We start from the raw sequence: 12,890 nt of genomic DNA on the forward strand, positions 1-12,890 counted from the left end.
GCTAATACATCTCCTGCAGCTACCCACAAATCACAAATGAAATGGTTCAGTTTGTAACTGAGAACAGCATTTCGCCATTTAAGAATATGCCTGAAACAACAGGCAGATCAAATGATTTCAGTTCCATTTATGAACCTATGAACCCCCGAAATAGCCGCGCCTCATGTGCCCCTTTATCAAGCTGGAAGTAGAAGGTTGAGGGAGGAGGAAGGACTTGATTTGACCATAAATCGCTCGACCCTCCGTCATCCAATCTCAGTGCAATGTCATTCAAAAGCTCGCCACTATCTATTACCTGCATATAATAGGCCCTCACCATGCATTGTCCGACGCATTATTAGCCCATAACTCCACCCTATCAATAACTTTGAGGGTAAAGCGAGCAGAGAGAGGCTTGGGGTCACAAACTCAAGTCAAGTTTTTTGGGGGATTTGAAGCGTAAAGCGTAGAGTGGTTTGGTGTTGATTTATTGAAGTTTGTTAATACTTGTCATCGTGAGTTTTCTCTCTTATTATGGTGTGTTCTCAGTTGATCATAGGTCTCTGTGTGCTTACCGCAAGAGGAAAACGTCAATTTAGTGCTCAGCATTTTATTCAATTGAAAATACAGAAGTGCAATTCTTTATTCTCAGAGTGCTATTGTAGTAAAGTCCGACTCTGAGGGGAATAGATTGTTTTCTGGGTTGTTCAAGTTGCCACGGATATGTGTTTCATTTGGTTTGGACTGATTCTGTTCAAATTGGTTTCAGAAACCCTGCTGGCGAGTGTATGACATTTTTTAACCAAGAGTTCAGCATATGAAGTAAAACCTGAAACTTTCTTATGCTGCACCAAACACTTGTGAAATTGCAAAAAAAAAATTCAGAGATTACAAGTGAAAGTGCTTCCATTTTGTATTCTTTTTAAATGAATGCAATTTGTTTTGCATTATTTTCTAATTAATTGCTGTTCATTACAAATCATCAGCATCACAGTTTGAGTTGAAAATTGAAAAGGAATTTCTGAATGTTCTAGAGTAGATCAAATCTTGATAGTCATGAATGGAAGGAAAATGACAAAAAATAGACCTTCTTATGCAGAAGTCTTAACATGGTTAAATTTGCTTTAATTTGAATAGTGACCTAGAAATAGTGTATATGTCTTCTTTCTTTATTTAACTTTTATACATTTTGTTTGTTTTATTATTATTTTTTTAATCTAAAAAATTCTATTGTTTATTACCAAATTTAAATAAATAAATAAATAAAAAAGATTTCCAAATTGGTCTCAGACATTTGGATATCACTGTAAATATTTTGCAAGCATTGAATGCTCAAAGCAACAGTTTCAGAGTGTACATACTGTGTGTGTGTGTGTGTGTGTGTTTGTGCGTGTCTCATGTTGAAAATTATTTCTGAAAGTTTGGAATATAGTTGGAACATTAGAGCACTTCAAAAAGTCATTTGTTGAGCCTTCAGATTTTTTAAATATTATCTGTCACTCAGTTTATGAAATATAGATAAAAGTTAATGTACATGTTGTTCTGTCTTTCTTTCTTTCTCTGAGGAAGTAAAACTTTAAGATTTTGGTGGTGGCATCTAGCCTCACACAAAACTAATAATGATTCATTTGAATTTCATTTGAAATAGTTAAGTAGCTAATTTAGTTTATATTTAATTTTATATTTTATTTAACTTTATTGTCTCTGCTTATAAAATCTCGAATGTAGGCATTGAAACATATTGCTGATGTATGAAGAGAATCCTGAAGTCCAGGTTTTATATATTTAATCTTGTTCAAGCTGCTTTTGGTGAAAAATGGTACAACAAATCATGCCATGTTTATGTATTGTGGGTGTGTGTGTGTTTGTGTGCGTGTTCTCTCCTTTAGCTCTCATTTCTACACCATGGATCATTATACTGTATGCACTTAATGATTGAAAAGGCAAAACTGACAAAATGTCAATATGTGGCATTGAGGTGTTAAAAACAGTCCCAGCACAAAAGAAAATGCCAGGTCCATACAGGAATGTAACAAAGGATAATCAATGCGAATAGCATGCTTCCTGTCAGGAGTAAAGGGAATTTCACTGTGATCATATAGCACTAAAAGAGCTCATCGTAGTTGGCACCCACCCACATTTATTTGCTTTAGAATTACCTGCCAGATCCATTTAGTAATAGTTTGTGTCATATGAAAGCAAACCATGCTGTTTGCCTGGCAGGAGACTGGGGATCACATGACCCGCTGGGCCTGACCTTAAGACCTCTCTAAGAGCACCCCCACCTCTCACCTCATACACACACACACACACACACACACACACACACACACACACACACACACACACAGTTCCCCCTCCCTCTTAGAGTGTCAGACACCCCTTTGACACCCAAATTGTCTATGTCAAAACAATGACTGTTTTATATATACGTTTAACATTTTGCCATCGCAAACTGTCATGGGATTGTGAGGCAGTTTGGAATGGGGGGTTACATCTTAGCGAATTGGGGGGCTCATATCACATAGATCTTTTTAATCTGTTTTAATCTAACTGCTGTGCACTGGTTGGCTTTGAGGTATACTTAATTAAGAAGAACTGGGTCACTATGGGGCAGAGAAAGCTTTCACTGTATCTCTCTCTCTATCTCTCTCTCTCCCGTAAAGGCTGTCAAACGCTGATGCCAATTTGCAAGTGAGCAATTCGTTTGCCGCATGGAAACGAAATCCAAAATAAACACAAGCTGTATGTATTATTCATGCATCTACTCTTTGTAAGTCCTTATTTCTTTTGAATGAAACCTTAATTGTGGAGTGCTGGTGTTTCTGACTGAACAGAACAAATTCAACAAATGGGCCACAGATCTACTCCAGTGCGAATTAACGGGTAAACAGCATATTAATCTGGTGTCTGGTGATTGAGGTTTATTTATTAGGAGTTGCATTTACCAATGGAGCAAAAAAGAAAGAGAGGAGAAGTTCACTCAGTGATGGTGTTGAGCCCTCTTGGCCCTATGCCCCTCCTGCATGACGAGGCTGTCACGCTGGCTAGAAGATTCGTCGCCGAAATGGACGCTCCCCTCCTGTGTCATTTCCTCCTGGGCCCGCTGTGCTACCTCGTCCCTAACGAGTGTTTACTGAGACACGCTGATTCTTATTAATCTGGTTCTTGTCGGCTGCGCAGCACTGGGAGGGGAGCGGAGGGCAATGGTTTGTGTTAAGAGTTCGGCACCCTAGGTGGGAAAAACACAGAAAGCCTGACAGATCCGTGGGCTACTCTCTAGCTCTGCTATTTTACACTGTGCAGATGTGGCCCTCCACTTTGTTGTTCTTAGAAATTATCCTCATTAAGTGAAAGCATGTGCCAATCACAGGCCTTTGAATTGGGGCTGGTTTGGGTCGAAAATCACCCTAACGCTGTCTCAGAAAGTGTCAAAGCTCGTCTCAACTGAGCTCATTAGCAGATGAAGAAAGCCAAGGCATAAGGCGTGAGATGGTGCAACGAGCAATGGTGGCGACATTAACTGCGGCTCATTTGGCACTTGAGTGGGTACAAATTTGATGATTATGAAATTTAAGACTTTTCACCCCTGATAGTTTAATCATATGAAAGTATCTATGGCCCATTTAAGTCAATATACATCTTATACCATATTTTCTCTTTGCCTAAATGAGGCCACTGTGGCAAGAATGACTGTGAAGAAAAACAAAGTGAAAGCATTTCCAAAAGCAAAAGCATGAAAAGTGTCTCCAGCTGAAATGATTCCAAGAGTGAAGAGACCACGAAAGAGACGGAGGAGAGAGAGAGAGAGAGAGAAACAAAGAGACCGAAAAACTAAGATGTATGAAGTCTTCATGTCGATGAGCTACCATTCATTTTCACTTTGAACTCCTGTGATCCGTAGTCAGCTGTGATTGCATGTGACGCTCGCACAATGCAACGTTTGATAAGGATTGATGCGCTTTGTGAGAAGTGCCTTAACTGCATTTGGCACTCTTCGGGCACATGCCATTAACCCCCCAGCCCACTCAGCTCTAGAAGGAAAAGTGATGTAAACAAATGGCTCCCCTTTAGGATTTTAATTCAGAACTCAAATTATAATGTTTTTGCTGCTTAAGTCGTCATTTAAATCTTTACTCATTTTTTTTACTCATTTACTCAATTTACAAGAGTTGTGATTTTGGCAAATACATTTCCAGTGTATATAAAGCCGGATTTGCTGCTATTAAAAATAAATATCCTTACTGCCTAAAAATTGGTAACTTTATAGGAGAAGAGATAAATGTTAATTTAACAAGATTTCATTTCAATAAATATCCTTTCTCTTGGTCCATTCACAATAAAATGGGCTGCTGGCATTTTATAAGGTTTAAAAGTAAAAAATATATATATAAACTTACAAGGTTTTGATAACATGTATGGATGATGATAAGAATCACACAGTAGTTGTGAATAATGTGAAGTAAATTATGTTTTATGGGAGGGATTAGTGTTTTCAAACTAAGAATTACCCTGCTTTTGATGATGTATATTCTGAGAGTGTTTATTATGATCGACTGTTCTGATTTACAACATTCATTCAAAAAATTCCAATTAAAGTCTCAGTTTTGAGATTATTTTCAAACTCATATATTAAACAGTCTTCCCGTATTTGCTCTTTTGTTTTTTTTACCCATCAAGATGGCTTGTGGCGATTTAAACATCAGTGCTTCTGCTCTTTGTCTGATGAAGTTGACATGCTAACTAAAAACGAGCCTGAGTACGCTCGGAGCTCGAGGCCCAGCTGTGCTGTCTTAACTGGCTAAGGCTTCACATTTTTCCCGCTGTCAGTGGAAACTATGTAATTAGAATATGCCTGACACTGGCGTTACAATCTCATGCGTTTTGACAAGGGGGCACTCAAAAATGTCTGTTGGATACCTAAGTATTTTTAATTAAACAGTTTTTTGGCACACAGGCATCTCTTTCCTCTGCAAGTTCAAAGACTGTGGTTTGACCCATGTGCTAAAAGTTTATATCAATTTTCTGCAGGGATGTTTGACTTGGCCCTCTGAGTATGCAATGTGAAATTGTCTTGTTTAAAAGCTGGTTTGTTTACCATTCGATCTCTCCCCTCTTTTTCTCCCCCACATATGTGCACCATGAGTTTTCAGGATAGAGTTTCCCTGCGGATTCACTATATCCCGGCTTTTGAGGATATATCACTGTCAGCATCAACATTCCCAACAAAATTTGTCGAAAAGTTCACAAGTCATGACTTAATTTGTAAAAATGATGTTTGTTGATCTGATGTGTTTTTTTTAATCACATGCTAAAGAAATGTATTTAATGACAAATATTTTTAAGCTGTTTTTCCTCAAACTAAAATGTTTGATCAGTTGTAAAATTGCTGCATTTGGTGCTAATGTTGTTAGCCACCAACCATAAGTTATACTTTAATAAAATATTTTGGTAAAAGTAGGTCAAAACAACTGTTTGGCATGTGGAGCACCTTGATTCCATATTTAAGTGTTGGCTGTTATCTTTCAGGCCAGTCTTAGGGTAGTGCTTGTTCTATTCCTGACCAGCTGGTGGACACTAAACCATGTAGCTCCATTAGTATAATTCCTGTCCTTGGTGTCTGTCAATTTGACTGAATTTTGATTGGTGATTATGGGAAGGGGATGTGTTTTGAATTTCAGCCAACAGTACTATTATTATTTAGCCTACTCACTTATTGTTATGAATTATTTTAGCTTTCTTTGTGTTATTTTCATAAATCATATCTTTAATAACTTTAATAACTCACTGAACATTACATGTGCAGTCCAGTGGTGCGTTAAACTATTTCAATCATGGTCTTTATTCTTCTTATGCCTGTAGAAATTCATTTTGCTCTCTTACCATATAAGTTTTCTAAAATGCAAAAAAAAAAAGTAATAGTTTATAATCTATAATTATCATATTATAATTTTGTAAACTTATAATCCCTTTCATTTCTGAATTTGAAAAATGTCTTTATTGAGTATGTGCTGCCGAGCAAGGAATGAAAACTCAACAGATTTTTTCTCATTCCAGGTGCTAAATTCCCTGCAATTTGCAGTTATTTAAGTATAGATGTAACCTCCCACTTTCGCCTGAACAGATCATTTTCATACATACAGTATGATATCCTTTTCTCATCTCTGTGTTGGTGATGCCACTTAAATGTGAGTTTGGCCATAGCTAAGCTATGGTTTTGAAGCGTGCACTGAAGCTGCCTAATTCTCTGTTGTGCTCTAGTGTAAAAGTCTTTATGTGTACTTAACTGATAATGTATTGTGTAACATTTCTTTGGCGTACAAAGAGGTTTTATGTACTTTTAAATGTTAGAGTGGCCTTACGTGCTAAAAGGCATGTAAATGTGGATATTATTACAGCCATGATTGTTATTTTTGTCAGTGTGTGTCAGATTTGAGAGGAGGGCGAGGTTTTTCTGTTGTATACACGGTTGCACCCAGTGGTAGAGAGAACATCTGTTTTGCGCTTGTTGTTCCTCTTGGCTGCTTTTCAATTGGATTTCCTCAAGCAGGTCCAAGAGCTGTCACCTCTGCCAGGCTCTGTTAGCTATCACTGCTGGCCCCTATATTAAGTAGGTGTTTCAGGGCTAAGTTAATAACTCTCCCCTCCTCCCATGACTGCCTCTCTGGTGGTACTCCTCAGCCCCATATCCTCTTCTCCTGTCCTCAGGACTGGGTGGCCCATGGATATCCCACCATCCTTCTCACTTCTTGCTGTTATTTCTTTTTTTTTTCCTTACTGCCACAGGCTTGCCGTGGTGTAGGGTGAACCTTGTGAACGCTGACCACAGTCTGCTTTTGGTTTTGCCCCTGCCCCCCCCTCTCACTCTCTCCTTCTGTCTTCCTCTTCTTCTTCTATCCAGTGTCTTTTTTTCTTGGCTCTGCCTCTCTAGACTTGACTGGCCAAGAATTACTGCTTTCCTTTTGTTGTACTATTCAAATGTAATTACATAATTGGATATTTAAACACCTTGCAAATTATGCAGTGACTTACATTTATATTCAGTTTACATTCTGAATTTTTCGTTTCTTTTGATGTTAAGAAATGACAAGTGTGGCAAAAATGTAAAGAAATTTTTCCTTTCCATAAAGCCACAAATCCGTAACTTTTCTTCAAATTCACATTATAATATCTCCTCTTCTACTTCTGAACACAAATGTGGTATTGATTTAATTACCTGCTCTTTCCACATATTTCCACAGCTTTTTCAATCGCCTGCATGTGAGAAATAATTAATACTGGATTACACTATGCTGTGACTTCTTATATAATATGCCATGTCTTGCAAAATCTGCAACATTCTCACAGCTCGAATCTGCTTGTATTTTGATCAGTTATGAGTTTAATTAATCAGAAAAGTCAGTTTCTCACTGAACAGTTTTGATTGCAACAAGTATTATGAAATTAAGGCAAAATTTTTAAGATGCAACATGGTCGAGAACTGATATTATTCATATATGTTTTTAGGGACGTATTGTTCGTGTTTATTCTACAATATAGATGATCCTTATTGGTTCTTATATATTTTATATAATGCTTTAAAACATCCACTGGAGACTCAGTTAGAGCCTTAATAAAGTGATACATATTTAACCTCTTGTTCACATTGTGTGAGCTGTGTCTAATTTAACATAAGATCTGGCATATGAAGCTATCTTTTAAAGCTGGGTTAGTGCATCGATGCAAAGCCTTAAAGCTGACATTTGTACTACTTTTTTTTTTTTTTTGGAAAACCACTGAACATGTGAAACAATTATAGTGTACAGACATTAATTAAACTGGTTTGGTGTAGAAAGTGTCAGAAACATTAGCAGGTCTCGTAAAAAGTGAATTTTTTTCTGTCCTTTTTTCTTCAAGTGCTTTTTGGAACCTTTATGTCTCTTATTACTGTAATTACAGCCACATGTATGAGGATCTCTTGCTCACAGATGGAAAGTTCCCAACTCTGTTGACCTTGTAGTGATTGATATATCAAGTCTCAGTTTTACAGAAAGAGACAAGTCTCCATGTTTTGCTCTCATAATCTCACAAAGAATAATGTGAGAATTAATGCCCAAAACATCTGATATTCATTCCATTAGTGGCACAGTGGTCCCTGTATGTTTGTAGAAGCAGCACATTAGCCATGCATGTTTGTTGACCTTGTAAATAAATTTCAGGATTTTTTGCGGCAACAATGAGGGTACTAAATTAGCTATGCCATTAGCATTTTATTTATTTACTGTATGTAATTATTTGTCTGTTCAATAACAAAAAGTCATATCTGGCCAAAGCCAGCCTCTGGATATCTTCTGGGTCTTAGGTCTAGAAAACAGGGCAAACCTAGCACCTTTTGGTTTTTGCTGGATAATTTTTTATTTTATAATTTTTGAAAATAAAATGAAAAATGAAAATAAACATTTTTATACAAGCAACATACATACCTCTACTGCAAATGAAAACAAAAACTTTCTAACACCTACCATTTATGACCCCTTAGACAGGATTATTTGTAATAGACTGAGGGGCTTCTTGTAGCAGTTGCTAAAGAGACTGCTAAATAGGTACAATCACAATTAATTCAGTAAAGTTTTGTGTCACTTTTTAGTCTAAATACATAAAAAACATAAATTTGATTTGTGAAAAAAGTGTCAGATATGGTCAATTTATTTTAAACACAATATCAGAGCAATATCAAAACAATAGAATGTATATAATTCATAAACATGACATCTGTAGTATCTTCCTGATGTATCTATGCATGTAAATGTCCATAAAATGAATTGTTTTACATTTACATGGGGGGAAATGGACATTTCTAATCATTTATTTTATAAGGCTTTACAACTAAGCCTCCAGGAGGTTGATTAAGATATCACAGTGAATAGTACATTATTAGATTAATAGTATGTTATTATTAATGGTAAAATAGCAAAATAGTCATTCATACAGTTTATATGTTTATAATGGAAAAAAAGGACATCAAACACTCATAGCATTTCTAACCCTAATCTGCACGTTTACATCAGTAACCAGCACTGAGCTTTTACTCTTTGAGTTTTTAAGAATTAATTAAGTAACTTTTGAAAAAACAACTTTACAAAGAGCATTTTGTTTTTCTCTGTTTTTTCAGGATTTTTTTTTCCCTGAAAATGTATGACAACACACACACACACACACACACACACACGCAAATTCATACAGCACTTTCCACCCAGCTGTTACCGTGACTGAGAGTCAGAGAGTTATTTGCAGTCCCATGTTTAAAGCTGCCCTGAGTGTAACCCCTGCCTAGCCTTCAACTCCTGAGTGAAATCACTAGCAAACCACACACACACCTGATACTCCTTGTGTCATCATCAAAGCTCAGTGCTATTTACAAAATTGAGAAATTGGTTCCAAACCTAAAAAAAAAAGAAGAGTGCCCCAGGTCAAATGGTCCACGTTTTATGAAGGTGTTCTTAATAAGCACATTAGTCTTCAGAATGCAGCAGATACCGTCTTCTCTTATTACAGGTTATCGAAATCAAACTGCTCACTCAGACCCATGCAAAGGAGCAAAGGGACAACACTATGCAACACTACTGTTTGTTTTTTAACAAGAAAAAATATTATAGCTTTCTTCTTTCTCCTGTGCCTGCTGAAAGCTCTCTCCATCCCTCCATCCGGTCAGCTCCATTTGCTCCTGAAGTGATGTCACAAGGCATCATATCCACTCAAGAGATAGAAAGCTGCCCCACTCTTTCCACCACCTCACCCCCCTAGCTAGACACTGTGTCTCTTTAATCATAGTTTTCATTTCAGTACATTGAAATTTCCGTTACCAAGGACAACGTCATAAATAAAAAAGGGTTTGTGGGGATTTTTACCTGCTTGCTCTCTAACTTTTTGTGCATTAGAGGAGAGTATGAAAGAAAAAAAAAGATGAGGTGGTCATCTGTGAAAATTTATTATCATTTATTACATGGGGGCAGGAGAGGAGAAGTAAGTAAAAGCTTGAAGGCACACATCCATAAAGAGGGACGAGACCCTAAATGAAAAGCAAAGTGAATTTCTGTATCTTGTCATACCATAATGAGGAGCAAGAGCCTTTATTCATTCTAGTGTATGGTCCGTTCGCTCTCTATTCAGTCGACCAGTGTGCGCTCACCACTGATGTATGGGCAAAATTTTGAAAGAATTTGTCTGGGCTCCACAGAGTATATAGATTGTGTATTTTAGATTTTAGGGTGGGTGGTTGAATGGCTTGTGATGTAGGTTTTGTTTGTTTATTTATTTATATTTTATTTATTGGTCTTTACAAAGCAAAGACACATGCATATAATAAATGCAATGGATTGTATAATATGAGAACATGGAAATATTTAATAAAAGGTTTTTAACTCTAATATGTTTCCTGTCATAGACTGTGAGAAAGCATAGTTCCTTTAATTTTTAGGAACATTTTCATTAGGTTTTCCTTTCCTTTTGGTCAGACGTGGGCCCCTGATTATTAAAATGAAATGAAGTTCCTGCCTTCATTGCACTACATTGTGGTCTCAAGGGTGCTTATTTCCAGAGCACAATGTTTACTGAAATCAACTTTTTAACCATACAATTGTTTCCTAATTAATTTTGCCTGTAATTAATTTATGCATTTTGTTTGATGTATAGCAGTACTTTGAAAGCAGTGCTGCCAGTCCATTGCATACTTTTCTACCATTTCACTTCAGAGTTCAAAAGAAACAATGTCTTTAGACAAAAAAAACCACAATGCATTTAAATGTGCTCCATTTTTATGTGTTTGTTTTTAACTGAACATTAATGAATTAACATTTTTAAACAATCCATCATCATTGTTTTGATGCCACTTATTTTTAACTCAATTATATTCTAATTGCTCATTTTTTGTAATATGTAAGGAATGTTTTCCCCACTTTGTTCGGTACAAAACAAAAGATTAATCATAAATAAGAGTCATGATCAAAAACATGGTAATTAATTTGCAGCACTAAGTAGGAAATTTTAATCGTAATACAAAACAATGGCCTATGCATTGTAAATTACCACCCACTGTCTCTGGGTATTCAATCAGTTCACAGTTTTAACTACAAGTAGCAAAGCAGCAGCCATGATATGCTAGACATGACAGAAAGTTGAAGTTACTGGACCTATCAGTAATATTGTCTCATTAGGGAAATAAAGAAGTTTGTAAAATAAATAAATAAAAATGGTTAAATAAGTTTTGTGTGTGACTGGATATAGTTGATGCACACTCAGGGCATGGAGCTAGACTGAGTTAGATTGTTCAATCGAGTGTCTACATGAGGTAGTGTCAGCTGGTTAGTACCAGACTTTAAATGTGTTTAACACTCAACTGTGCTATGTAGCTAATGATTTCATTATATATGGGTAAAAGACCATTTTATCTCACTTATTCATGTTGATATTGGGTTACACTTATGCTACCACATTGTGAGCACAATCTGGATGATTCAGCTTAAATCAATGTCTACTTATTTTTTTTCTGTTTTATTTTGCATTTTTACTCCAGGATTCATTTTCATCTTGATATGTTTCAGAAGTATATTATGGGCACCTCATGTATGAGGTGGCACCATAGGATTCTGGCCAACATTTGGAACAGACTACCATCAAATTGTCAATGGTGATACATTGAGATCTAGCTGTGGCAAATTGGATGCTCCAAACTCTTGGTTGATTGATGGTTGGGTGCTGCCCTTCCATCAAAGATGTCACAAGCGTGGAGCGCTGTCATAAGTGTGTGATATTAGCAGGGATGCACCAATATGGGAATGGTGGGCTGATGCCAATATCCAGCTTTTTATGTGCATATCTGCTGATCATGACACTGATGCCAATATATGAATATTTATGAAGTGTAGAAAAAGACATAAAATGTAGAAAAATAAAAAGCAGACATTTTAGCATAAGAACCTAGTATCATCTAAACTATATGCTCTTCTGAAACACAAAATGCCATTACATATCAAATTTAAACATCTGTCTGATGCCGATGTTTTATTCTTTAGCAAATATCTGTCCATGCTGATATGACTCCAGTGTCTTCAAGCACCCTAGATATTACCAAAAGCATTTTACCTTATTCTATTGGATTATGTAGATCTGGACAAGACTTTTGGTGAACTTACCTTTTTTGGCACAGTTTCTACTTTTATATTAGAAGTTTGAGTTATGTTTTGTTTTATTGTTAGAAAATGTCTCCCTCATGACACCCCCTCCCCCATGCCCCAAAGTATTCTTTGTTAGTTATGTTTTTTTCTCTGACTCTGTACTTCAGGTTTGTATTGAGCAGGAAGATGAAACAATTTCTTGAACATACAATAAGCACAACACTGGGAAATAATGAAAAACTGCCACTTTTTTGGCACCATATGTGCCCAAGGGCATCTTCTTCCTACTCCTCCTCAGCAGTGGCCACAATTTTTGTGGAATTGAAATCATTTTCCTTTTCTTACGTTCATTATTCTGCCTCTACCTCTTCTGCTGATTGTTCTTGATTAGCTGCTCCCTAGCTAGCACTTTGTCTTCTCCCATGTTTGTGCTTCCTGCATGGCTCTGGATGAGTGGGTATTGAACATGGGCACTTAAAGCAGAAATATGTGAGCTCCACAAAGCTAGAAAACCTTGGATTGAGCTTCTCAATTGGGGAGCATATGAGCAGCAGCAGTGGTTCTTGGGTGCCTCTTGCTGTGCTTGTCCAGTTCATAGAGCGAAGAGAAAAGAAGAGAGAAAGAACATACATTTAATTTTACTTAGCTGTACTTATAGTGGCTGTTAGTACATGTGCTACATATGAACATTTTTTGTCGTCTCTATCCTGCTCCTTCCTCAGTAAAATGAAGAGGGGAAAAAAGAAAATAGCTCTAACA

The 12,890-nt window shown here is 36.7% G+C and overlaps 1 protein-coding gene across 2 annotated transcripts in view; it reads left to right on the forward strand.

The window, feature by feature from the left end:
* LOC108430132 (adhesion G-protein coupled receptor D2) overlaps nt 1-12,890 on the forward strand; it is a 69,901-nt gene that overhangs the window by 15,851 nt on the left and 41,160 nt on the right. The window lies entirely within an intron of this gene.

Source organism: Pygocentrus nattereri, chromosome 15 (genome assembly GCF_015220715.1).
Source record: "Pygocentrus nattereri isolate fPygNat1 chromosome 15, fPygNat1.pri, whole genome shotgun sequence".
NCBI classification, from domain to species: domain Eukaryota; kingdom Metazoa; phylum Chordata; class Actinopteri; order Characiformes; family Serrasalmidae; genus Pygocentrus; species Pygocentrus nattereri.